At 42.3% G+C, this 27,994-nt stretch overlaps 1 protein-coding gene and 1 long non-coding RNA gene across 3 annotated transcripts in view; both read right to left on the reverse strand.

Moving 5' to 3' along the window:
- The window catches only part of LOC121928332, a 33,357-nt gene extending 11,329 nt beyond the window's left edge, over nt 1-22,028 (reverse strand). The window contains exon 1 of the long non-coding RNA XR_006103484.1: nt 21,972-22,028. This is a non-coding gene — a long non-coding RNA (uncharacterized LOC121928332). The remainder of the gene's footprint in view (nt 1-21,971) is intronic.
- The window catches only part of EIF2B3 (eukaryotic translation initiation factor 2B subunit gamma), a 601,892-nt gene that overhangs the window by 506,807 nt on the left and 67,091 nt on the right, over nt 1-27,994 (reverse strand). The window contains exon 10 of one of the 2 annotated variants that reach the window (XM_042462843.1): nt 22,067-22,119. The exons of the other annotated variant lie outside the window; for it this stretch is intronic. The gene's annotated coding sequence lies outside the window, so the exon portion shown is untranslated. Of the gene's footprint in view, nt 1-22,066; nt 22,120-27,994 lie in introns of those variants that run through there. 2 annotated transcript variants of the gene reach the window in all.

Genomic DNA, 27,994 nt, shown 5'->3' on the forward strand with positions numbered 1-27,994 from the left:
GTGGCAGTCCAGAAGTTGTGGTCCTATATTTAACTTTTCCAAGTTCTGCTCTGTTCCTTCCCTACTCACCCCCCCCCCCCCCACACACCCTTGCATCTCATTTCCTCTCACTTCTGGAGGAAGACTACTCCACTCCATGCGATCACGATTAGAAAGAAAGTTTAAATGGATGAGCTTAACAACTGCTATGTGTGTGGGGAGTTTGGGGGAGTACTGCAGCATTGAGAGGGGGGTTAATGCTTACCTTCTCAGCTTCACTTTCTAGGAAATCATCCCCACATAAGATCTAAAAAATATCTTCCTGTTGGCACCAATAGACCAAGTTCTGGGGAACAGATCAGGGCCAGGACTTCATGTACCATGTGTATAGAAATGCCCTTTCTGCTCCTGTTTCTAATGATTCGGATAAGACTTGTACTGCACACAACATGTGTTGGGTTGAAAGAGCAGAAATCTAAGTTTGGATGCCAACAGAACTAGGGAAATGTATTTTCTGGCTCCAGAATGACAAAAGCATCCCAGGGCTGGAAACATTTAAAAATTCAATCAATATATGTTGGATTTCAAGCACACATTGATAATTCTTAGCTCCCACTATGGCCCTGCCACACAATAGAGAAGCTTGGCTAGCTTTACCACAGGAGTGGAAAACAAATTGAAGAAGTAAAACACATCTTGTGGGTGTTCCTCCACGCATTGACAGATGTAATACAGCCATGTGGAAATTACTTGCAAATGCTTTTTGTGTGCATTTTAAAAATCAGATCATAGGTTGCCAAGAGAGGAATTTAGAGTTTATATATTTTAAGTCTACTTTCTCTCCCCTCCCCACAATCAAGTTTACAGAGCTAGAAATAAGATGCTTTTCTTGTAGGATAAACATTTCATTTAACGATAGCCTGATTTCTAATTCTGAGTGCTGCATCTATAACCACATATACTGAATTCTACTAACCTTTATAACAGAGCTTTGATAGACTCCACCTATGCAAGTATACATTGTAAAGAGGGGGCTACAATGGGAAATAGATTATTAGTCAGAAAAACACTTTTTCAGCACAGTAGAAATGGATGTCTTTAGACTTTAAAAATTTGAGGAGCTGATAGTAACAGATAGCTGCAAGAGATTAAAAGGATACAGGCTGGCCAATGTGAACATGAAATCAGCCTCTGTGCCAGTCTTCCTCAACCCGATGCCCACAGACATGTGGGACTAAAATAGCCATGGCTGTGCAGGAGGACAGTTGTGAGCCAACACATCTGGTGGATATGAGATAGGAATCCCTCCATGCATGGTGCCCTTCTGTTGGCAAGTGTAGACTCCTAAACCTTTGGGAACTAAGGGCGTATCAGTGTAATGTACTAGTCTTATTTCTTGCTTTTTAGTGAATGTGTTTTTAAAAGTTTTAATTCTATGAATAGTTTTGTGATCATTTTACTAATTGTATGATGTTTTAGTATGATTACTAATTTTTTACTGATATGCGATTTTGTCTGTATCTGTTTTCATTTTTGTAAGATGCTTTGGTTCCCAACTCTGAGGAAGAGATGGGGCAGAAAAAAACAAATAATGGCCTAATACAAACAGGTGTACTGCTGCTGATTCTAGGGTTCCAGACCACATGGCAACCGCATTGTCTGGAACCCTAGAACGTCATCATGGCGGCCTCCCATCCACAAGGGGCCGCCATGATGAGGTGTGCGATGTGCAGTGTCCACACTTCCTAGAGCGGATTGTTCCCGTGGCAACCACACGGGAACAATCCTGAGGAGAAAGGGGCCGCCCCTTTCTCCTCTGTAGGACCTAGGTGTCTGGGGGCATGAAGCCCATGGACACCTATTTTCCGGGCCATGGAGAAGCAGCATTTTGCCGCTTCTCCATGGCCCGGAAAATGCTGGATTGCAGCCGCAAAGAGGTGGGTGCAGGTCGCCTCTTTGGGGCGGCCTGTACTGGGCCAACATCATAACTGGGGGATGTTGTTATATACTCACTTTATTATGTTTATATTATATATTGCATATTATGTTTGTTGGTTTGTTTTTAAAATCCAGCACATTAAGCTTTGTTTCGGAAGTCCAGTTAAGTCTCAGGATGCAAAAACAGTAAGGAAATAAAAGTATAGAGCTGTTAGGAAACTATCAGGAAGTAAGAAATTACAAGATAGAAAGATATTCTGAAACATCCAGGGAATGGATCAACTTGAAAGTGTCAATGATTGAGAGAACTGCCTTTGCAACTTAAAATGGACATATTCCTGGCGTTCCACTTCTTTTTCTGTGGATATACTATCAGCTTGGCAAAAAATGATTATCCAGTTTTAGTGGGTAAACAACAAGAAGTTTATTCACAGAATCCAAGAGAAAGGTACAATATCTTTTGCTATGACAGATACACAAGCCTCAACTAAATTGGAGAAATCTGGTGGTATGGTAGAAAACAACCTAGTGGGCTCTTCCTTAAGGTGCTAATGTGTCAGGAAGAGACAGTATTTGTTGCAACACATTCCCCTTTTTAACATGATCCAAATGACAGGTTGCCAACTGTGATGGTTTTAACTGCTTCGCCTTCCTTCTTATGAAGTGTCTTATTCCTACTCTAAGATGAGGCTTTAAAAACAAAACCAAACAAATTTGGTCATCAAATGAATTGTGACAACTGAAGATGTATGCTTCAAATTCCTCTCACACACTTTCCTGTTTCCCTTCTCCCCCTCCCCAAAACCTCTCTACAGCTTTAGCAGTAGACTTCTCTGCTCACAAAGATCACAACCTCCACATACTAGTCAATTTCAGCATGGATTAGAACAGCAAGGGAAGGTCATTGGAAACGTTCCTCCACTTAAGTTCTCAGGCTGACTATTTGAGTATTTGAGTTTGATCTTTCCAAGCACAGGGATCTGCTTCTTTTTTTAAAAAAATCTCTATGAAGTTATAGTGCTAAAATGATAAATTGTAATGGTCCTATTCCTGTATTTGTTTCCTTTGAGGAAGATCACCTGCCTGTACACATTCACCTACTATATGAACTGAGGCACTGGAGACTGTCTACTGGAGTGTGTGTATATACTGGGGAGGGGTTTTCACAGGAAACAAACCCAGGAGCAGCCCCATTAAAGTTCACTCAATAAGGAGGCACTGAGAGAGAAACAGAAGGAGACTGCATAAGGACTGTAGCAATCTAAAATCACATTTGGGGGCTCTGAAGGGGCTGGGCACACCACATCTAACAGCACAAACCATAAGATGCCCACAAATGAAATGAAATGTGTCACCTTTCTACTTCAGGTTTAAAAAATAAACAAAGGTCAGAAGAGTATTTGGACAGCAAAGCACGAAGAAGCAAGATTAACTAGTGTGATATAAATTGGCACAAACCACCAGTCTGCACGAACCCTGAGATATGATCTCATTGTCAAACTTACTGCGGCTTTAACCAAGATGATATATAACTGCTAGGTATTTGAAATGCAACAATCAGAATGAAATATGCAATAATATTATTCACATAGGCTGGAACTGTATCCCACTCTGTTTTGTATAAGTATTGGTAATAAACATATTGTCCTTCCAACAAGATCTGTCTGTCATTGGAATTGACACCACTAGTGCACACTGAAATCCAGAGAGCTGAGGGGGTGACTATCTACAGCAGACCTGGGAAGGATTAGTGGCATGCAAAGAGCAGAAAAGGAATGAGCTATTCACTTTATTAGGTGAAATGATAAGAGATTATCATTACTTTTTAATCTTTCAGCCCATAAAACTTAAATTGTAAAAGAGAAGGAAGTCAACAAATAAAAACTTTTGCAAAAAACAGCATCCATTTACTGAATTTTGAAATTGTAAACATAAATACTGACATAAATATTTGTACAAGTTCTTTACAGTCAGGAATAACCACTGCATCCCTCTCCCCCTCTGTGTTTTAAATTTTTAATAATGAAAATCAGAAATCACAAAATTGATGAGCACTGCCAACAGGTTTGATTTAGCACTAAAATTACAATCTGAATGTGTTTGAAACTCAGCAAAAAGCCAAACAGCTGAGCTGGTCTTCTCTTGCATTCGTAAGAGGGGGATTTAGCTCAGTACTGTAGCCTAACACAGGCATAGCCATCAGATGCTCAGATATGTTAATGTATTGTCCAGGTGTGGTAAAAAGAAAGAAGGGCTGAGAGACTGACTTTAAAAAAGAAAAAGAAAAGGCCCATGGGGGAGTGATGACCAAGAAGGCATAAGGGGAGGGGGTAGATTACAAGGATTTAGGTCTTTAAAGCAGAGACCACCTAACAAGATGACTCCAAAATGCTTCTAATTTCAGTAAGGCTGTAACCCTCCCCTCCCCTCAGCCACCCCCATTCCTCCATTGTAAACAACTAATCCCAGCAGAAAACAACGGAGAGTAAAATGTATACTCATTCTGCAGCATTCCAGGCCCTGCTTTATCTTTTATTTATTTTCCTAAGAGGTCAGAGATTGTTTGAAGGGTGGGGGGAAGGAAGCCAAAGACATAGGCCATCTCTTGTGTGGGCTTAGACGAGGAAGCTGTTCTAAAGTCGATGTCCAAGAACATACAATCTGGAGTTTTTATAGCAGAGCAATCCCAGGCTTCCTCCCCCCCCCCTTTTTTTTTTTTGTGGTAAAGCTACACAGCTTTAAACCAAAGGACAGGGTGGTCGATTGCTTCGGAAAGAAATGTAAAGAATTGGGAAATAATTCCTTTTCCTGTTGAAACTATAAATAAGGAAGGTTGATTTACACAGTGCCAGCACTGCTGACTTTCAAAGCTTGCTATCTGTCTATAAATCAAGCATGTTGAGGGAAGTTAACCCTATACTTAGAGAGAGAGAGAGAAAGAGAGAGAGCGCCAGAAAAAAAAGGCAAAGTCTCCATCACCTAAAGTAGTGAGAGTGCCAAGAAATTGTGGTCTTCTATTCTCTTTAGCCCCAGAAAACGCAAATTGAGTGAAATCAAACGTACTGTGGAGGAGTGGGGAATGACAAGGGAGGGAGACCAAAATTTGCAGTGTTCAGCACACAAGGACTATTCTGAAGAAATCTAAAGCATAGCCAATAATTACAGGCTACCCACTAATTATTTAGGACTCAATGATTAAAGTAATAGAGGAAAAGGAGCTTAGATAAGTGAGGTCAAGACCTCAAGTGGAGCTTTGGACCTGGATTTGCCTGCCAGAGATTTGGATGACAAATACTTGCCTTGCATCCAGTCTGTAAACATGATGAAACACAACACATCCAAACTGGTGATTTTAAATGACATGTCAACAGCTGATGGAGAAGCAACCATGTATGACTTGGCATTGGGTGATGTTGTCACACCGGGAAACACTAACTGGTCCTGTCTTGACTCTATTGGTGGTAGATGTTGCCCCAAAATAGTCTAAATAGAATATATTTCATATTTGAGACTTGCTCTAGGAAACTTGCAATAATGCAGAATACATTGGCCCGTTACAGACCGCCTGAAAGCGGCAGTCTGCCGGCGCCTCCACTTGCTCTGCGAGGGAACCGCAGCTCCTGTACCACGTGGCTCCCTCGCGGAGCAAAAAGAAGCCGCAAAAAGCGGCTTCTTTTTGCGCCGCCGAAATGACGTGGCAAGGCGCCAGTGGCACACTTGCTGCATCATTTTCACAGCATGACATGCGGACGCTAAGCGTCCACAACATCAAAATAGTGGCACCCATCTATATAAGGCGCCGCCATTTTGTACATGTGCTGTGCGTACTAGGGTTAGGGGTGCAGAGCGCGTACTTTATGCCCGTGCGGAACGGGCCATTGTTGCTTAACAGAATCCTGGCTGATCTGTCTTAGAGTTGGTGATCCCTTAGATCTGAAAGACACCCTACACCAAGTACACCTTGTCAGCTCTGGCTTCACAGTTCATGACAGCCATGGAAATCACCAAATGTACTGGAAGCCCAAAATGTATGGCAAGACATACAGAGATTCTATGTAGAAACTGCTGACCTATATGTCAGGATCTGGGACTAGTAGGATGTTATCTTCCGTTACTTGGGCACATTTCTCAGGAGTGCTGAACTTTTGGACAAAAGAGCAATGATTAAAATGATCCACTCTTGGAGACTCATGAAGCTGATTTGTTTCCTGAAGTCACAATTGCTCATTGACCTGTTATCTTTTCCTGCCAATGATCTAGTCAGCTTCTGCAATAGTATATAAAATACATTATGCCAACAGTTATTCCTAGGCACTTGGATCCAGGGCTGCATCTACACTGCAGAATTAATGCAGTCTTACACCACTTTAACTGCCATGGCTCAGTGCTATGAAATTCTGGGAGTTGTAGTTTGTTTGATATTTAGCCTTTTTTGTCAGAGAGCTCTAGTGCCATTACAAACTACAAATCCCAGGATTACACAGGATGGAACCATGACTGCATTAATTCTGCAGTGTGGCAGTAGCCTAGTAGCAAACCTTTTGTCTTGTTTATTATCTCGACTTTTGGAAGGCAAGTTTGCAAAGAAAGTAATATGCATTTATTTTGACTGGGCCACCACTACTGAGCACCAGTGTGGTACAGAGGTTTGAGTGCTGGAATATGGCACTAGAAACCAGGGTTTGAATCCCTGTTCAGCCAAGGAAACCCGCTGAGTACTCCTGATCAAGTCACATTCTCTTAAGTCTCTGATAGCTGCAGTTACAAGTCCCTTCTGAACAACTCTTGCCAAGAAAACCCCTTGATATTTCACCTTAGCGTTGCCATAAGTCAAAAACAATCTGAAAGTTTACAACAACAACAAACCATCACTGAAGCAGAATCTGAGAGAGATGTCTGAAATATGTGCTTGCCATCAACACTTGGCTCTATTTCTGTTATTGCTTAGGCATGTTTATATTTATGAGACATTGGCACACTTGTCAAAGCCCTGCCCATTTGCCACTAACAAGTATATGTAGACAAATATCTACCACAAAGTTTGTATTCCTGTCCTTACTTTTGATCTCTGAATATGGCAACAAGGAATTTTATATCTCCTAGTGTAGTCAGATTACTTTTTAGAATATTTCCCACTGATCTCTAGATTACATACAACAGAAGACACTATTTCCTCGATTCATGCATTAATTTTTCCTTAAAAGAAGTACACAATAGAAATGAATATTCACTGATTTAGAAAATCAAAGAAGACTTTTATTCCTTCTATAATATAAAGGTTAAAAGCAACATGAGAATTTTGGGGGCTGGCCTTTTGCTGAATACAAGAATACAGAGACTGCTTATATCTAATGAAACAAAACTGTGGTAACGAAATGACAACTACACTTGAGATACCTTAATTAACGTAGCAACAGCAGATAACCATCACTTTCCACTCCCATGTAAGTATCTTTGGCTTTGGGTTTTTTGTACATCTTTTAACATTCAGGTGTTATTCTACCTCTTCAAAATAAACTGAAGTACACTTAAACCTTGTGACTGTGGAGTGGGAGGGAAAATCATGTATATTTGGTCTTAAGTTTATTGTTGCTTATTTGCAGTACGTTTCTATGACTTTATTACTGCATGTACTGAAATGCAGGGAGCAGTTCTGTAGCACTCCTCAGTGTAAAATGCATTACGCAAAATGAGATGGGCATGCGGGGGGTGGTGGTTTGGTAATGACTCAGTCCTTCATGCTGGGACTAGGCCTTCTGGCAGAACTACTGAAGGAGACAATAGCACTAAAACAACATATTTTACCCAGTGGGCATTCCCATGAGGTCATGAAGCACTATGGTTTAGTCCTGGGTGGTCTGTTGCCCTTCCATAATGGCTAATAACACATAAGGTGTCAACAAGCGACATTCTCTATTAGGGTAATGCAGTGCAGAGCTCATCTTGGAGCTCCAGAGGCATAGCTGACCAGGCCCTATGCCAAAGCAAGCATCTTCTTGGCTGGTTTTTGTCTGTCTCTGGCAAGAGCTGCTTTAGATTTAATTATAATCTTACATGAAGAATATTTTCTGTATTTTTGCTCCTTTTTAAAATGGTGGACATCGTCCACAAAGTCCACAGAATACAAACAACCCATAGAAAACAAATATGTTGCTCTAGTTTTGTAAGAGAAAACATTTCTCCAGAAAACCAGCAAATTATGTTTCACATTGGTACCTCAGCACTAGTTCATGCTGCTTGACTGACAGCAAAATATCCTTCTTATAGGATCCACCACTCAGCTTTGAACAAAAATAGATTGCACTAGTGTGTCCAATGTGAGAGGAGGAGCGCTATTTAATAAAATAAATAAAAAATAATAATTTTTATCCCACTTTTTGCCAAGCATACAAAGCGGCATACAACAAACTAAAATATATCCATATATACATAGTACCCCCCATAAACAAGATTAAACAGTATAAAATTAAAATTAACATTTTGAAATCCGAACAATAACCATGGGCAGAGTACGATTAATAGGGAAGTCTTATTCATGGCCGAGTATTTTATTCCGGGAAGGCCTGCCAGAAGAGATCCATCTTAATGGCTTTTTTGAAACTCTCTAGATTGGTAATTTGACAGATCTCGTCCAGCAGGCCATTCCATAAGTTGGGAATGGCTGCACAAAATGTCCTCTGGGAGGTCGCCGTCAATCTGGTCTTTAAGGGCTGTAGTAAGTTGGGAGTGGCTGCACAAAATGTCCTCTGGGAGGTCGCCATCATTCTGCTCTTTAAGGGCTCTAGTAAATTCCTCCTAGAGGACCTGAATGTATGGGGCAGATTATATGGAAGGAGGCGATTCCTTAGATAGGTTGGGCCCAAACCATGTTGGGCTTTAAAGGTGATAACCAACATCTTTTACTGTGCCTGGAAACTGATAGGCAGCCAGTGGAGTGACTTCAATATTGGTGTTATATAGTCAGTCATTGTTCCTGTGACCAATCTGGCTGCCATATTCTGTACCAACTGGAGTTTCTGGACTAGGCACAAGGGTAGCCCCATGTAGAGTGCGTTGCAAAAATCAAGTCTTGAGGTTACCAGCGCGTGTACTACAGTTTCGAGGTCAACCCGTTCCAGGAAAGGGCGCAACTGGCGTATCAGCTGAAGCTGATGACAGGCACTCTTGACTGTCTCATTCACCTCATTCCTCATTTGAAGCGATGGGTCAAGAAGCACAGCCAGACTGTGAACACAGTCCTTCGAGGAGAGCGTGAGCTCCTCTAGGACTGGAGGTTGCAGCCCAATACCTGGTTTGGGGGCCCCTACTGTAAGTACCTCCGTTTTGTCTGGATTCAACTTGAGCTTGTTTTCCCTCATCCAATCCATTACTGCCTAAAGACACTGGCTGAGGGGAGAGATGCCATCTGTTGTTGTCGCTGATGACTGGGACATGGAGAAATATATTTGGGTGTCATCAGCGTACTGATAACACCCGGCCCCATATCCATGGATGATTTCTCCCAGAGGCTTCATATAAATGTTAAATAGCATTGGGGACAGGATGGCGCCTTGAGGAACACCACAATTAAGCTCTGTTTTAGAAGAGCAATTGTCCCCGAGCATCACCCGCTGGAATCTGCCCAAGAGGAAGGAATTGAACTACTGCAAAGCAGTGCCTCCAATTCCTAGCTCTCTCAGGCGCTCCAAGAGGATGCCATGATCTATTGTATCGAATGCTGCTGAGAGGTCTAGAAGCACCAACAGGGTCACACTGTTTAGAGAGCAAGAGAAGGAATATGCTAAAATAACATTTGGAGGTGTGGCACCCATGTGACAGCTACCACCTAAGAAGCAAACCAACACAATAGAAAATGTTTGATAATCACAGCATGAGCTCCACATTAGTTGCAGCTTTGCAAACTATGAGGTTGGAAAACAACTTCATTTTCTCATTCTTTTTCATGCAGGATTGGATTGTAAAAGATACTTTATGATGCCACACAACATCGCCTTGGCAGCAAGCTTCTTCTCTTGTATGTGTTCTACAAGCTGGGTTGTGTGTGTGTCCTGTACCCCTATAAATCCACAATATCATCCTGGGTTTAATTAGGACTTTCTTCAGATCACTCACAACTTTGTACATAAGGTGCTGATTTGGCACTATCAATGAAACAACCTATAAACTTCACAATCAATCTGCAGTTAGCAGCCAGTTCCTCTTGCCTTACTGTTTTTTCTTTCTTTTTTTTTTCTTTCCCTTGTACATATTCTCATAGAAAGTAGCATTAAATTGGAGCCATGTGGTAGGCAGCAGCAGGGCTTAAATAGACACATATGTGTGCTCTCCCCACCCCCGCCGCCTACATACTTGCTGCTTGAACACCAATGAATGTATTTGCATCTTCTACTGAAACAGGTTACCTAGTATGTATACAATACCTCTGGAGCAGCATTCACATACGAGTGCTTGCGAAGTTCCCAGGCTCTCCAATGGCTCCCTTATACATTTCTAACTTTTCCTGCCCTTCTGTCTAAAATACAGGCAAAGTGAATCACAAACAACAAAATAACATGAAACATATAAAACAATTCACAACAGGAGTTTCCTTAGGCCATACCACAGAAAGTCCTGCTGAAACTGAGCCGTCTGTATTACTCATTAAAAAATGAGAGGCAATTGGGCCAGGTGCACTATCCTTGGGAGACTGTTCTAGATTCTGAAAGCCAAGCACCTCATCTAGGCAGTGTACAAATCTTAATGCTTTTACCTCCCCAACATCTTCAAAACTTTCCTTCTAGGGTTTCCATCCTCAAGCTTCCTACATGACTGCTCTTGTTTCCTGTTTCACTGATGACTTAGAATTCATGCTCAATGGCAGAATCCCATCCCATAGAAAGCAGAAAATTCAATCCAGTGTATTTGGGTAGCAGAGTGACAGGCATATCTGAATTCTGAGATGTGATCTACTGGAAATTCTCTTAAAAAGCTCCACAAAAATTGAGCTTCATAAAAAATTTGGTACTTTCTTCTGACATTCTCAGTCCTGCTCAATGAAGGTTGAGCAGGAAAATCTCCTGTGGAAGAACGTGCCTAAGTGAACTTCCCTATGTCAAAGATGGAACGTTAGTACTTACCTGAGATACGTCCCTTTTCAGCAGAAAAGCTCCGAACATCCTAAAAGTGGCTACCTCCTCCTGCTCAGCTCCTGATAGGCAGGGAGAATATAAACAAAGAGAGGGCCCTTGGTCCCAGTGGGAGGAGCAACCCCCTCAGGATCTCAGTCGATGATCAGCCCAAGCTCTGACAAACGTTTGGGAGATATCAACAATAGCTGATTAGTAATAATAATAATATAATAATAAAATTTTATTTATATGCCGCCCTTCCTACGATCAGGGCGGCTCACAACAGATAAAAACAATCATAAAAACATTTTCTTCTTTTTGAAAAAATAAAGGAGCCTGAATTGAATAACTGGGTCAGGGAGGTAACTCCCACTCTAAGGAAAGGATTTTTTTTTTTACTGTAGGAGACAGAATACTGCCATGAATAGTCCCCTACTCATCCCGCGCTAGCACCCAAGGGTGGGGAGGATGTTTGGACCTTCTCTGCTGGAAAGGGACGTATCTCAGGTAAGTACTAATGTCCCATTTCCGAGCAGAGAAGGGCCTGAACATCCTAACAATGGGATTTATCAAAGCCCTGAGAGCTAGGGCGGAACTGCTGGCACACAGATGGATGACCATGGTACTATCTGTTGAAGGACCCGTCTACCAAAGACCGCTTCGGTTGACTGAGTTATATCCAGCTTGTAGGACTTCCATGTGGCTGCTCAACAGATTTCGCCCGGGGGGGGGGGGGCGTTGGTTGTCAAGGCTGCCAAAGTGGTTGCACTTCTGGTTGAGTGGGCAGTGATGCCCGCTGGAGGCTGCAATCCCAAGGCTTTGTAGCAGGCAGAGATGCAGGTCTTGATCCACCTGCTGAGGGTGGAGAGTGGCACCTTCTTGCTCTTGGACTTAGGTTGAAAGGAGACGAAGAGCGACTCGGATCTCCTGAAGCTTGCAGTTCTCTTAAGATAAATCTTGATGGCCTTGCACACTTCTAGGGTGTGTCAGATTTTTTTCTAGATCCTTCACCGGTCTAGGACAGAAGGAAGGAAGTATGATGTCCTGTGCAGAATGGAACACCAAGTTTACCTCTGGGATGAACGTCGGATCTGGGCGCAGGAGGACAGAGTCAAGTCTGATGGTACACAGTTCTTTGCTCACAGACAGAGTCCCTATCTCTGAGACGCGGCGCACCGAGGTGACAGCAGTAAGAAATAGCACCTTCCAGGTGAGAAATTTGAGAGACGCCTCTCTCAGCAATTCGAATGGATGTATCATCAATGCCTTGAGCAATGTGTGTAGGTCCCACGACGGGAAGTGGTAGACTGTGGGTGGTGACCTGTTGAATACACCCTTGAGTAGTTGCCGTATGTGTGGATGATGGGATATCTTGGCTGCCTCATCGTGGGGCAAGATGGAAGTGATGGCCGCTATCTGTTTTCTGACTGTGTTGGGATAGAGTCCTTGGTCAACACCATCTTGAATGAATTGAAGCAGAGTCCAAACTGACATGTGGATGAAGCCTTTGTTTTTCCGCTTGCACCCTCTTCGAAAAGTCCTGTAAGTGTATTCGTATATTTTGATGGTAGACGGTCACCTGGAAGCCAGTATTGACTCCACCACCTCCGGGGAGTATCCGTATCCCATCAGCATGTCCCGTTCAATCTCCAGGTGTATAGCTGAAGCCAGCCTGGATCGGGATGGTGAACCTGGGCCCGAGAGAGAAGGCCCGGCCTGAGAGGGAGTGGCATGGATCTGGTTGACATCTCCAATATGTCCAAGAACCAGGGTCTTCTGGGCCATGCTGGCGCAATGAGGATGACCTCCAATCTTGTCCTCTTGATTTTTTGCTAGCACCTTCGTCAGAAGAGGCGTCGGAGGGAATGCATAGAGGATCCCCTGAGGCCATGTGCAGTTTAAGGCATCTATGTCCTTGGCCCCCTCAGTCTGGAATCTTGACATGAATCATGGACTCTTGGCATTCGCTGGGGAGGCGAACAGATTTATCAGTGGGCCTTGGTGATCTCCTGGAATACCTCCGGGTGAAGGCTCCATTCTCCCTGGTCGAGGTCGGTTCGACTCAGCCAGTCCGCCTTGGAGTTTAGTTGTACTTGGAGGAGTTTGGCCTCCAGTGACAGTAAGTTGGATTCTGCCCAGTTGAGCAACCTCTGTGCCTCGTCCATCAAGGCACAAGACCTGGTCCCCCCTCTCCCGGTGGTTTATGTGGGCCTTGGTGGTAATGTTGTCTGTTCGTATCAGGACAGCTTTTGACTGAATCAGATCTTTGAATGACACCAGAGCCAGATGGACTCCAGCCAGTTGATGCTGTGGGACTGTTCTTCGAGGTTCCAGCAGTCCTGTGCCAGGTGGGTTCCGCAGTGTGCTCCCCAGCCCCTGAGGCTGGCATCTGCGGTGATCTGGATGGTCTTGAGTTTCCAAATGGGTCAAACTGTCAGGACTGCAGGGGATCTCCACCACCGGAGAGACTGTCGTACTTGGCTGGGAACCGGAATCGTCTTGTGAAGTTTGAGAGCGATGGCCTGTTGATGAGGTAAAAGAAGCCACTGAAGGGATCTGGTGTGGAAGTGTGCCCACGGCAGGCAATCGACTGATGCAATCATGAGGCCTTGAAGGTGGGCTAGTAGTGACAGACTGGTCCGATGAGAGTTGAGTATTCTGTGGACCACCTTGGTTATGACTGTGACTCAACTGTGAGGCAAGGAGATCATTCCCTGTATCTGCTGGGATGGATCGAGGGTACTCTTGCCGATGTTGACTAGGAGCCCATTCCAGAGACTTGAGGACCTTGGAAGTGTCGTGGATCGCCTGTTGTTTGGACCCCGCCCGCACCAGAAGGTCGTCTAAAGTATGGATAGACATGAAGTCTTTGAGCCCTGCAATGTGCTACCATTGCCACCATTATCTTGCTAAAGACTCTGGGGACAGAGGCAAGCCCGAAAGGAAGCACCTTCTATTGAAAATGTTTGGAGTCGTATCTGAAGCGAAGGAAACGATGGTGGGAGGGGTGAATAGGTATATGTAAATAAGCATCCCGTAGGTCCAAAGTTGAACGGAAGTCTCGTGGTTGTAAAATGTTGAGGATGGTCCACAGCATCTCCATCTGAAACCTTCTATTGCGAACGAATCGATTTAGGCTCCTCAGATTGAGTATTGCTCTCCATGATCCATTCTTCTTGGGCACTAGGAAAAAGATCGAGTAGCAGCCCTGATGCCTTTGGACTGGTGGTACAGGTTCAATAGCCTGGATTTCTAGGAGCCATTGTATTGCTTCCAGCAAGAGGCAATGTTTGCCGGGGTCGTTTGATTTGGGGGAGGGCTGGAACATGTTGTGGGGTGGGTGAGAGAACTCTATTCTGTAGCCCTGTTGAATAGTGTCCAGGACCTACTGGTTGGAGGTAAACTTTTCCCAGATGTCCACAAAGTTTTGGAGCCTGCCCCCCACTGGAGACGTCCCATCATTGTTCTTGGCCTTTTCTTGTTGGTTTGGAGTTACCTCTCTCCTTAGGGTAGTAGAGGATAAGTTTTGGATGGTAGTTGGAGTCTCCCCAGCGAGACTTGCCGGGCTTTGCCTCTCTGGCTTCAAAGGAGTTAGAGGAAGAAAAGGATCTAGGGTGACGAAAGAAAGAGCATCCCTGCCTGTACTGCTTCTTGTCTTGTCTCTTTTTTCCTGAAGGCAGGGCCTTCTTTTTGTCCTTGCCCTCGACAAGGACTGGTTCGAGGGACTCACCAAACAATTTGGTGCCCAGGAAGGGAGTGAAAGCCGAATTTTGTTTTGATTTGGTGTTGACATTCCAGTTTTTCAACCAGAATTGTCGCCTAACTGCTACCGCTAATGCCTGGCCCTTTGCACAGAACTGTACTGCGACCAGTGTGCCATCGGCTGCAAAGGCATTGCCTTTGATAATTTTGTTTAGTGTCAGTCTTGTTTTGGTGTCATTGGCTGGGATTGTCTCTAGCAAATCTCTGGTCCAGTGAAGAGCGGTGCGTGTGACCATAGAGACCGCTGCCGTAGCCCTGATTCCCATAGAAACCGCTTTGTGTGAACACTTGAGAGCTGCCTCGGCTCTCCTATCCTCTGGGTTCCTCAGTGTATCCTCTCCATCTCTGCTGAACACCACTGATGAAACCAAGGCTGACACTTTGAGTTTATCCATAACAGCCTGTTGGAAATATATAACTTCCTAATAGCATTATGGTTAGGGCGACCAGCTCCAGGTCTGCTCCACTCCTCCCTGATAATCTACATTAAATTGTAGGGACGCGAGATCTCGTGTACTGAAGGGGCTGTGACAAGAAACAATTCTCCTCCCATTCTGGGAAGGTCAGGGTTCTCTATTGAGGTTTGGCCTGTAGGGAGGCTAATGCCTAGGGTTTTAGTTGTCTTTTTTAGAAGTAAAGGGAAGTTCTCCACTCAAAACAAATGTGAAGAGGATGGGGTATCCCTGTCATCCTCACCCTCCTCCTCGGACAATTCACCCTCTTCATACTCAGTATCTATAGTTTCATAACTCCCTTCTGTATAATCCCCATCAGAGGAATGGAAAGAAATGGAGCATTTATGCTTTAAGGCGTTTCTGGCCCACTTGCAGCGCTTGGCTGGGGGCTGGTAAGGGATAGCAGTCTCAGAGTCAGAGACAGAGGCCTCTCCCCTATCCCCCCTTGACTCCGAACTAACAGTGGATTGGCTCTGGGGAAATGAAGCCTGGCCCTGAGGAATCTGTCTGTTGCCGGCACCCCCCCGGGAAGCGATGGGCCCCCTGTCTCTAGCCCAGGCAGACCCGCTCAGGTTCCTTGAGCTGTTGTCTGCTAGGCTCTGGACTGCTGTGCTGGTGGGGGGGGGGGATGCGGGGCGCCCTCGCTATGGATGCCCCATCGATGGCCGTCATTGACGCTGCTTTTGCCTCCAGAGCGGTCGGAGGCAAGATGGTGGCCTCATGGGCAAGATGTCCGCCCCCAGTGGCCTCCACATGGAAAAAATGGCTGCTCCCATAAAAGGCAGGTGGAAGAGTGTTATTAGGGATGAAGCCCATGACTGGCCAGGGGTTTCCCCAGTAGAAGGGTGGAACACTTTCCCGGGCATTAGCGGGGGGGGGGGGGGGGAAGGAGTCACCTGGGGTAGGGCCCATGGCCGCAAGCAGGCTTGCCCAGGGAAAGGGGCCAGTGATCGTGGCTGTATGGTGCCGTCTCGGGGTCCCTGGGCCTCCATAGGTCTCAGTGGGCCAAGGGCCAGACAGGCCTCCCTCTCCTTGAGGAGCCCGCGTAAGGGCAGGGCCCTCCTGGGCCAAGAAGGACCGAAACCATTGGACATCTTCGGAGGGGGCTGGTTATTTATTGGCTCCCTCGTGGCGTCGCCTGGCGTCCCTGGGACCAGAAGTCAGCCTCTGGTTCACTTCCTGTTAGGAAAAAAAAAACTCTTCTGGGCCTAAAATGCACCCCTCCCATATATTTTTTGGTAGAATTTCCCCCCATGCCCTCAAGACATTTGGGATTATAAAACATATTCCCCCAAACATTTTTAAGCTTGTGGGCTAAACCATTCTCACTCTGCCATCATCTAACATATTTCCAATGAGGTTGGGGAAGGCTGGTCTGAAGTATAGAAAACAGTTTAGTGCTACAAATGAAAACCACTTTACAGCCATTTTATTTTGTAGTATGCTTGTGAAATCTTATTACAAATCCTGATTCATGGTGCCATGCATTATAATGGAGAAAGAGAAAAGAGACAAGACAGAAGGGCAGGGGGGGGGGGGGGAGAATAGAGAATAAACACTATTGTCACTCACTAACCTCTTCAAGAATAGATAAGCAAAGCAATCTTCCATAATAGAGGCTCCAATCATGCAATCTCTTGCCTTGTGATGCTTGTATGTGCAGTCAGGTGAAGGAGGAAATTGCATGACAGATCCCTGTGTGAACAGGATTTGGCATAGAGAATCTGGCTCATACATTTGCTTGAGTTGCACACCACAATAAGCTAAGGTTCTAAAGGAATCATAGGTCCGTTACAAACGGGCTTGTTTTGTGCGTGCGGAGACGCGCACTGGTTAGAAAGGGGCGGTGCTTCTGCACCCCCCTAACCCTAGTGCGCGCTCCGCACGCACCAAAATGGCGGTGCCATTTACACAGGCCACCGCCATGAGGACATCACGACCGTGCCGCTTCTATACGGGCAGAGCGGCAGTGACATCCTCGCTCCGCGCCAGGGCGCATATGCGCCCTTCCGTGGAGCAGAAAGGAGTCCGTTTCGGAGCTCCTTCCTGGTTTGGTCCGCTGGGCGCAGCCTTCAGACACGCTGCGCTCAGCGGACCAAAGGAGAAAGGGGCCAAGCAGTCCCTTTCTCCTCCTCCCCGCCCCCGTGGGTGTCCTTGGGGCTTGAAGCCCCAGGGACACTTTCCGGCTGCGGGGAAGCGGCCTTTTGCCGCTTCCCCACAGCCCGGAAAGCGGCGGATCGCGGCCTGAGCGGCTGCTGTTCTGGCCATTGAGGCCCCCAATACTCCGGGGAAGGGGCGGTACAGCCCGCCCAAATGGGCGGTCTGTAACCCGCCCTAGTTTATTATTTATGACCAGCATACTAGTAACATGTTGATCTCATGATATTCAAATATGTCCATTCTGTAAGAGGGGTGTGGTTAGAGAAGACAGTACTCCTACAGGAGATTCCCTCCACTGCCCCATAAAAGTATTAACCGAAGCAGAAATTCCACCTAATCCCCTGATAGGGAATGAAGTGTTTTAAGTAGCTGCTAAAGGTTATTTAGTCCAATATGAGACTTCAGATGTACTTCTACACTAAAAAGGGTCCACTGTGAATTCCTTAGGCTAGTTCTAAACACAAGAAAATTCAATAAAGAGGAGCTGTCATTCGTTCCTAGATTTTCCAGAGTGATTCATTACCATTTCTATGCAAGCACTCCATGTCTGCACTTGTCAAAACCTGGCTCCAGAAGCACTTTGTTAGATTTTGTCTTTTAGTACTGGATTAGCCTATGGACCCAGAGGCCAACACTCTGTGTGCAAACAGAACCGGCTTAAAATTATGGCTTCTGGGATGGGAATGTAACTGATCACCATCTAGCCTTTAAGCAATATGCTCAAAAATAAAGATGACTGAATCATACAGTAATAGAGGGCATCTTACGAAAGATGTTACTATTACAAATGACATCAGTTTTACTTTGATGACATACATTACTACTTGAAAACTTCTCATCTGGCAAGCTATTCCACAGATGTGCTGTACATATAAGCCCGCTCACTGCTGTGAGAAGTGGACTGGACATGCTAAAAATGCCTTATTTTTTTGCTGATTTTATCATAGCAGACTGAATACTTCAACATGGAGATTTTGAAACAGGCAATAATATAAATTGTGGGGCACAATGGCAAGCAATAACAGCATGCCTTTTCAAAGAGTTGACTGAGCATATGATTAGACACCTAGTTACTCCTATCAACAATCCATTGATCTGTCATCAATGGTACCCCCAAAGGTTTCCCCCCTACATTCATTTAGATGTCAAAGCCAGAAAGTTGGGTAAGAACATGTTGTTTCATTTCAACTTTCAGTTCAAAACCCACCAAAACACACACGAATTAAGTACTACTGGAAAGATTTACATGATTAAACTACCTCAACACACCTCCAATTCTGGGGTGTCTAGTATTTTAGCATACTGCCTAAATTTAATCAACTTGGAAACATAGTTCACTCACTAAAACCCAGACAGTTCGCACAACTTTGCTCCTAAGGTGTTTATACCATAGTTCTTGTCAATCTACTGTCAGGGACAAAGACATTAAAAGAGCTAATAAATATGTATAGGAGAGTCAGTGTGATGTAGTGGTTTGAATTTAAACTAGGACTCTGGAGACCAAAGTTTGAATTTGCTTGGTCCATGGATACCTACTGGTTGACCTTGGGTAAGTCATACTCTCTAAGCCTCAGAGGAAGGCAAGAGAAACCCTCCTCTGAATAGATCCCCCCCCAAAAAAAACCCACACTTTGATAGGGGTTGCCTTAGGGTTATCATATGTTAGAAATAACTTGGAAGTATACAACAACAAAGATGTTACTGTCTCATGGAGTCAGCATTCCTCTGGTAATCTTCCCATCTCTAGCTGTATATCTGTCAGAATTCACTGCATAAACATGGATCATCATCACACACTATCATCAATGTTTTGCCACTCAGTGAATAATCAGCTCTTGGAATGGACTTGTAAACAAGGTATGGGCAGATTTAAAATATGACATAGAGAGACTAACAGCTAGCAAGAATCTTGTAAAGGAAACAGGTAGCCTATCATGAAAAAGAGTGTGCAGCGACTTACACTGAAAGTCTTTGGGTTGGAGGTGGTTTACATGATGCTGAAGGGCAGAACTATCTGTGTGTCATAGGACCTCTTTGTGCTCTTAGCTGGCCCTCAGGTCTAGCAAAAACTGCTGTCCTTTTGCCATTACTATTACTGAGTTAGATTCAGCTGCAGTTTGATCAGGTTCTATACATGAAAGAAGTGGAGATCATCTTAATCTTAACCTCAGGAAGGAGCACAGAGACGGTAAATGAATACTTCAGCCGTCCTGACATTAGTTACTTAAAAGCAACAGGAACTGTCTCTGTCACAGGGAAGATATGAATTAAATTAAATAGATTGAAAGTTTTAGACATTAATTGAAATATTTCTTTGTGTTGAACATTCTCAGCTTGTAGCTTTTCATTTTTCCAAAGCTATTCCACTTCAAGGTAAAACTCACAATAGGATAGGAATACTATTCAAGATAATTCATTTTCATACGAAAGCAAAATTGTATGGGATCGATTTACAAAATGAACTTGGATGCTATTAACTCTGGCTGAGGGATCTGATTTATGGTTTCACGACTCAAAGTTTGGCATCTGGGCATCAAACTCACCTGTAATTTAATTTTGCAACTGCAGCATCTTCGCAGATCTGACATATTTGCTTCCTCCCCTTATCAAAGGTGTGACTGTAAGAGCCAAGTGTGCATTTTTCAAGAGACTCACTACTCCCTTAGAGCAATTGCCAACTTCAAGCCTTGATGAGGGAGGGTCAAGTTAAAGGTCTTATTCAGTAACACTCATAGGATGCTGCCATGTAAATGGAACCTTCAAAGAGCAACTATAGGTAGAACGATGCTTTAGGACTGGAACATAACTACTGAAAAAATCCACTGTAAACTTCAGAAACCACAGTTGTCTGAGAACATTTCTCTTGTGAGTTACACTGAAAACCAATAAATATTCCCACTTAACATTTGTACAGTGCAACAAGTGCCAAAGCAGTCTACCTACATATTGTGAGTGTTCACAACACAGGTGGGGAAATTAATAAAATAGAATTAAAAAGACAACACATCCCACACACGGGACCTGTTTTTTCCCCAGCAGTAGCAAATATTCAGTGTTTCATGGCAATGGCTCTTCTGATCATAACTGCCAATTCTGGCATATTAGAACTCTGGCATATTGGGAATGTTTTGACCCCAGTACCTCCATTTTACTCTTGATTAAAGTGAACTGCATTTGTCATTTAAAACCCCATACCCACCTTTGAGAGATATCTTTTTGGAGTTTTTACTGTTCCTTTCATTTTATCACCTCTAATAATTAAGCATCGTCAGCAAGTATGACAACACTATTCACCAGTTAAAAGGCACCGACTAAATACAGATTCTTGCAGGATCTTACATACTCTTTCCACTGTGAGCACTCACCATTTATCATTATCTGTGCTTTCTGTTCTCTAACAACTTACTGCTGCAAAGTGAATACGTCTATATCAACTATAAGTCGACCTCATGTATAAATTGAGGGCAGGTGGGGGGGGGGGGGGGTAAAATATGGATTTTGATACAACCTGTGGATAAGTCAAGGGTAAAACTTAGGGGACAAAAGATTTAAAGGTGAAGCAAAGGAAAATAACACCAGAGAACTTACAAAATTCCAGCAGGCATAACTGTGCTCACTGAAACGCTGGATGGATGAGAGAGTAGAGGCAGGCCAGTGCCTCCAGAGGATTTATTTTCTAGCCTTTCATAGGGGATGGCACCTTTTAAATAAGAATTAAAGTGCAAAACTTGCATGACACATGGATAAGTCAATTCAGGTTTTGGGTCAATTTTTTGACTAAAATTTTTTAGACTTATACATGAGTTATACAGTACACATGTTTTTAATCCCACAAGATTGCTAAACTTTTGCTCAGGGGTCTGTTGAGGGACAAAAGTCTATTGAAAGTCCAAGTAACTAAGCCAAGAAAGCCTACTGAAAGTCCAAGTAACTAAGACTACTGTGATCCACGTTCTTGTTGATGTTCTTAACAACGCATTCTACAAAACTTACCTTTTCAGCAGCCACATTGATTTGTTTCTTCAGTAAGATCCATCTTCCTATGCTTGAAAATTTTTATCTTTAATAATACTTTCCACCACTGGACCAGACCAGTTTTACTTTAACTGGCCTGTAATTCTTGGATTCCTTTGAAACAATTGGCTTTATATTGGCCACTTCCGATGCGTTGGTATTAATAACTTTCTTTACCTTACCAATATATTTCTATTATGAACAGGGACGTAGCCGGGGGGGGGGTTCTGGGGGGTTCGGACCCCCTTCCATTAGAAAAAAGATGATGTGTGTTGCTGCGCGCCGCACTCAAGCCCCATTATAATGGTGGCACTTAGTCTGGACCCCGCTTCCTAAATCCTAGCTACGTCCTGATATGAAAATCTTCCCACTATTAGTTTTATCCAACTAATGTATTAAATCAATTAACCCCAACTTAGTACTATTTCTCAATGTCATTCTGCTTTCCATCCTAGGGATGGAAGAAGCAGTTTTCATTCAAGACCAACCATGCATGAGATGTTTTTACATCAGTAGTAATGTAAAAAATGCAAACCATTTTGAGAAGATCACTTACCCTTCCTCAATTTTGACAAAGTTCATGATGATGCAGTTCGTCTTCTAACTTTGTCTTGATAATACACCAAAGAGTACCAAAACAGAATGTTTAATTGCAGTCCTTTCTCTACTTGTGTTAGCTGCACCGACATGCTGTCAGATCCGACCTGGAGAGACACGGGAGGAAAATGTTAAATAAATGAGCAAACCTCCTCTCCCCACAGTTAACGTAGCCACGCGTGTTAAGCAGTTTTTGCATGGCCTTTCATAGTCCTAGGCTTTTGTGGGCCAATCCGCAGCACAATATGGCCAAGGTAATCTTAAGCAAAACCCAAGAAAGAAGACGACTCTCTTCTCTCTTGCACCTTCTGTGCAGGCTCAGAAAAAGCTTTGACCTCTGAAAAATGTTCATGTCCCGGACTTCCGGTTTGCTAGGTCGAGGTAATCAGAGGCGAGAGGTTAGCTCCATCTCCAACCTTTCACTTCGGGATTCATTTAAGGTATCGACTCGCATCTGTTGATAACCAAGAGAATACCCAAGCCCGGGTGGAGACTTGGGGTGAGGGTCTGAAGGGGGCTAGAGAGCCCACCCCTCTCCTTTGTCGTGGGGAGCCGCGGCAAGGAGAGAGAGTGGTCTCAGCGAAAGCCGCCAAGACAGCCGACGCAGTGAAAGTCAGTCCACAAGACTCCAACCTCGACAGCCACCTTTTTCTTTGCCAGATTACCCTGTTGTGAACCCCAACAGTGGTATAAGCTACAAAATTTACTTGGGATGAAGAAGAGCTAAAGGAAAACCATTAGGTTATTTGTCTCTCAAAGGAACTGAAGACATGGGCTGTGAGTCAAACCAGAAAGTAAGATTTTATGTTTGCTTGCTGCTGACCGGTATAAAGAATGTTGTTGAATTTTCCCCTGCTCAGCAGGCTCTCTTTTGTTATATCTAGCTTATTCAATTTATTTATAATGTTAGAGGAGTACGGACAGAAGGAGATAAATTGGAAAAAGGGACTTTATTATGAATATAGCTTGGAAGAGATTTTGTAGTACCCTTTCACCTATAAGGTTGATTACAATGCAGTGTTAAGGAGAACCACTATCCAACTGAATCAAACAAAGCGAAAGTGTTTTATTATAGACCAATTTAAAAGAATTGGCACAGTATATAATTAAGAAGAAATATTGAATTTCATTATAAATGGACCGAACTCTTTGGGATTATAGGAAGAAAGAAAGTGGTAAATGTTGATCAAACATAACGCATCTGACTTTGATTGAAGACCTTAATATCTGACTTTGAGTGAGCAAATTGACTGACTATAACACCTGAAGGAAATAAGTGGGAGAGAAAGGGGTATATAGAGAGATTACTGAAAGAACTAATAATTCAGCACTGGTTGTAGGGAAGCTGTCATTACAAGATTTGATTTGAGGAAAATACCCTAGTGTATAAACTACGTTAAGTAAATAAGGAAAACTTCTAAAATTAAATGGAAACAAGACACGCTAGAGTAAAAAGAAAACATGATGGATGCAACAAGGAAGCAGGAGAGGTCGACGGAATGGCCACATAAACAACAGGACTTAATGCAATCATTGGAGGAACTGCGGGGAATTTAAGAAAAATTTTAAGGCTGAGTAAGGGAGGAACAAAAAAGTCTAAGAGTGAGATAAGGCTGGATATGCAGACAGAGTACACGGTCTTGGGGGGAAAAATAGATAAATTAACAAAAGACTTTTATGAAATTAAAGAAGAGGTGCAAACGCCCATTAAGAAAACAGGAGAGTTGGATAATAAAATTGATGAGTGTATGAAGATACAAGAAGGCAGGAACAGCTTTATGGATGCAAGAGAAGAAAAGAGAGTAAGGCAATTAAAGTCAGATGATGCCAGAAAGAGAAGAGGAGAATCTGGAGGAAGAATAATCCGGCTCTGTAGAATATCTGAGACTCCCAGTTAACTTGATTGCTGCTCAAATTGATAAATTATCAGAATAATTCAAAACCGTATGAAAATGTCTGCCTCGGGGCATTGCAATTTGCTTCAATGGGACACAACAATAAGGAAAAAAGTCATGCAAAAAATTATAACGAAGGACCGTGATAGACCAGTTGAATTGGAAATTTCAGCGATTTACCCCTATACATTTTGAAGCAAAGACAACAATATAAATTCTTGACGACGGTGCGCAGAAGAAAATATAAATTACAGATGGAGGGAAATCCTGAGGTTTGGTCTTCATTTTCAGAATAAAAGAATCAAAATCTACCGTGGAAAAGCAAAGGCCTTCTGCAGAAACCTTAACAGCATGTGTGAGGACGAGACGACCAGAAGGAAGATACAAAGAAGGAAATACAGAGTGATAAGAGAATTCACTCCCTCAAAGAAACCAAGGAGAACACAAGTGGGGAAGAAAAAAGCCACTAAAGGAACAAAGGAGTGCATGAGACTAACCTTATTGAAAACAAAAGAACAGAAGCGTGGGTTAGAACTTGAGGTGTTGGAATAATTAAATCTTCAGAAAGGTGAATTTTATTTTGTAACTTTAGGTGTGTTTTAGTTTGGGTATTGCCTCTGCTTATGATGATTACGATAGCTTCAGGAATGTAGGGGGGATTAATAGAGAGAAGAAGAGAAAACAAACTCTTCCACTTGTTGGAGAAGCGGAAGTATGACATTATCTGTTTGCCAGGAGACAAAGATTCGAAATGGGGACCAAAAAATATAGAAATCCAGGCTGGGTCAGTTTTTTATATCGGCCATTACAAAAGGAAAAGGTGTGTGTAACCTATGTGAATAAGAACTTTGAGGTAAAAGAGATTAAGAAAGATTCAGAAGGAAGATATTTGATTCTGGACATTAATATAGGAGATGAGGTGCTAACTGTAGTAAATGTATACGGACCATTAGCTAAATGAGGAATTAATGCTACCGGATAAAGGAAAATTGTAGTCACAGGGATTTTATGGTATTAATAAATGTAAAAGGATAGGAGGTCTGAGAAGAAAAAACAAAAAAAGAGATAATAAGGGTAAACTCCCTAAAAGTTGCTTGGAATTGATAAAGAACATGAGCTGGAGATTGTGGACTCCTAAGTATAATAATAAATCAGGCTTTACTTTTTTTTCAGGAGTCCACAATCTTGGTCGAGGATAGATTTATTTTTTGGTTCCAAGGAATTAGCAATTAGAACTAAAAAGATGGAATTGATCAAGAACTATTGCAGTCATGTGTTAATAGAATGATGCTGTAGACAAGAAACCCTATATGTTGGAATTGGAGATTACAGAGGAGTTACTAAGAGAGAAAGCTGTTAGTAGAAACACTAAGACAGAGATTAAATGGTCTTTAAGCTTAATGAACACCTGACATTAAGATATACACCTGGGATGCGGGAAAGCGGGTGGGGGTTGTTAATTAAAAAGACATAGGGAATTTAAAAAAGAGAAAGTGAAAAAGGAAACTCTGTGAAAAATGAAGGAAAAAGAAAAAGAATGAAACAATACCCCCACAAATAAAAAGTATATAATGAAGTTAAATTATTAGAAATCAAATTCAGAATAATATTAATGAGGAAATAGAAGGGTCTGAGACGTAATAGACAGTTTTTTTGAGAATGGTAACAAAGTGGGAAGGTGGCTAGCAGCTAAAAAATTAGAAGGAAACAGAGAATTAAAATTAATAACTAAAATTAAATAGGTGAGAAGATGATTACAGAACAGGAAAAATAGTGGAAGCTTTTAGAAAATTATTTAAGTCGCTGTATGACCAAAAGGGGAGGAAATGGAGGAGCTGCTAAATTAAAGCGAAATCATATTAGATACAAAAAAAATCAAGAAATAACATCAGAACATAGAGCTACTCTAGACGCAAGAATCCACCAAACAAGGTTATAAAAGCGATTGCAAGTCAAAAGGAGGGGAAAACCCCAGGACGAGACGGGTTCACGGCTCTTTATTATAAACTTTTAAGCTGAAAACTGGTGGAACCACTGCTCAAGTTATTTAATTGATAGAGGAGAAGGCCTTCCCCATCATGGAGAATGGCAAACATAACACTCATCCCAAAAGAGGAAAAGTAATACAGTTGGACCAATTATAGACCTATAAGTCTTTTAAATGTTGATTACAAAATTTACACCAACGTTTGGGCAATAGGTTGAAAGAGATACTGAATATGACTAGGGAGATATCAAATGGTTTTTACCGGGAAGACAAAATTAGGAGTACCTCAGGACAATCATAAACTGCTTAGATACTATCAAGTTAATAACGATAAACAATGTGCTCTAATTGCATTAGGTATGACAAAAGCTTTTGACACATTAAGTGGGGGATTCCTAATAGAAGTCTTAGAAAGAAGGGAAATGGGGAGAGAAATTTATAAATGCAATGAAACAAATTTCAACAAACAAAAAGCGGTAATAAAAATTAATAATAAATCCCAGGATTTTCCCATTGGAGGGGTTAGCAAGGATGCCGATATCAACGCTTCTTTTTATTCTGTTCAATTGATGTGTATATAGGAGCTATAAATGAAATAAAAAAGCTAAAAGGGATTTCTAGAAAAGGTCAGACGATTAAACTAAAGTATTTGCTGATGACGTGGCATAATACTAGAAACTCTCTAGCAAACATAGAATTCTTGCAACAAGAATTGAATGCTTTTGGAAAAGCAGCAGGATTAAAAATAAACAAGGAAAAAACGGTGATGATTACTAAAAATTCTCAGCACAAGAAGAGAAATTGCTAGCTGAAAAATCAGGCTTTAAAATGAAAGCAAATCAAAATCTTGGTATAAACATTTCTAAGATAGTTTAAAATTATTGGAATAATTATAGACGAAGTGTGAAGAAAATTAAAGAAAATTAAACAGATGGAATAGACTGAATCTCTCGCTCCTTGGTAGAATCGCGGTCATTAAATGGTGATATTACCAAAATTAATTTTTCTTTCCTAAACTTACCAAAGAGATAAAGATAAACAGTTTAAAACTTGGTGAGATAGGTTTGAAAAATTTTTTATGGAAGGGCTGAAACCTAGATTAAATCCAGCAACCCTGAAGATGTGAGAGGAAGAGGGGCTATGCTCTCCTGATTTAAAGCTATACTACTGGGCCTGTAGCCTAGTATGGATTCAAATTGGGTTAAGCTGGAAGAGAAGGAAATATTAAATTTGGAAGAATATTTCAATGGGTATGGATGGCATGCGTTTTTTGAGTTATGATAGGTTGAATAAAAATAGGATTTTAACAAATCCATATTAGAAGTCATTATTGCACACCTGGGAAAAATCAAATATATTTTACTTTAAAATTCCAGTATGGACATCGACACACGAGGCATTAGAAGAATGGCAGAATGCCTGGAAAAAAAACTTGAGTTTACAATCGCCCAGGAACTTAAAGAAAATTTCTTAAATATCTAACAGGTGGTATTACACCCCCTGGAGATTAAAGAGGATGAATAGAATTAATTGTGGAAATGTGTGTAGATGTGATGAGGAAAGAGGCCAATCTATTACACATTGGTGAAGTTGCAAAGTAATTCAGAATTTTTGGTTGGAAATTCATAAATCAATTCAACAATATTAGAAATCAAATTTCCATTTGACCCCAAACTATTTCTGTAAATATGACGTCAATTTTAAAGCCACAAGATGAAAAAAAAATGCTGGGAGAATCATTTTATATGATAACCGCAGCCAGAATAGAAATTGCTAAAATGGGAAACAGAAGGAAGCCCCAATGTGGGAAATTGGATACTAGCTAAATGATATAGAGATTGGATAGGCTTTCGTGTAACATTAAAAATTAGTAAAAAGAGGAGAAGGAGAGTGGGAAAAGGTATTTTGTTTTTGGAAAAAGAGTGGAACCTAGATACGAACTTTTGAAATTTAAATATGTAAAGACACGTGTTGAAAAGTGAGATAAATGTGTTTATTCTTGTCTTTGTATCTGATTCAATAACTAGGTCAACAGATGGATGGAATTTACAAGACTGCAGTCACAAAATATAATTGGGAGACAACAACTGGGAAATTGTC

Source organism: Sceloporus undulatus, chromosome 4, assembly GCF_019175285.1.
Source record: "Sceloporus undulatus isolate JIND9_A2432 ecotype Alabama chromosome 4, SceUnd_v1.1, whole genome shotgun sequence".
Lineage (NCBI taxonomy): Eukaryota > Metazoa > Chordata > Lepidosauria > Squamata > Phrynosomatidae > Sceloporus > Sceloporus undulatus.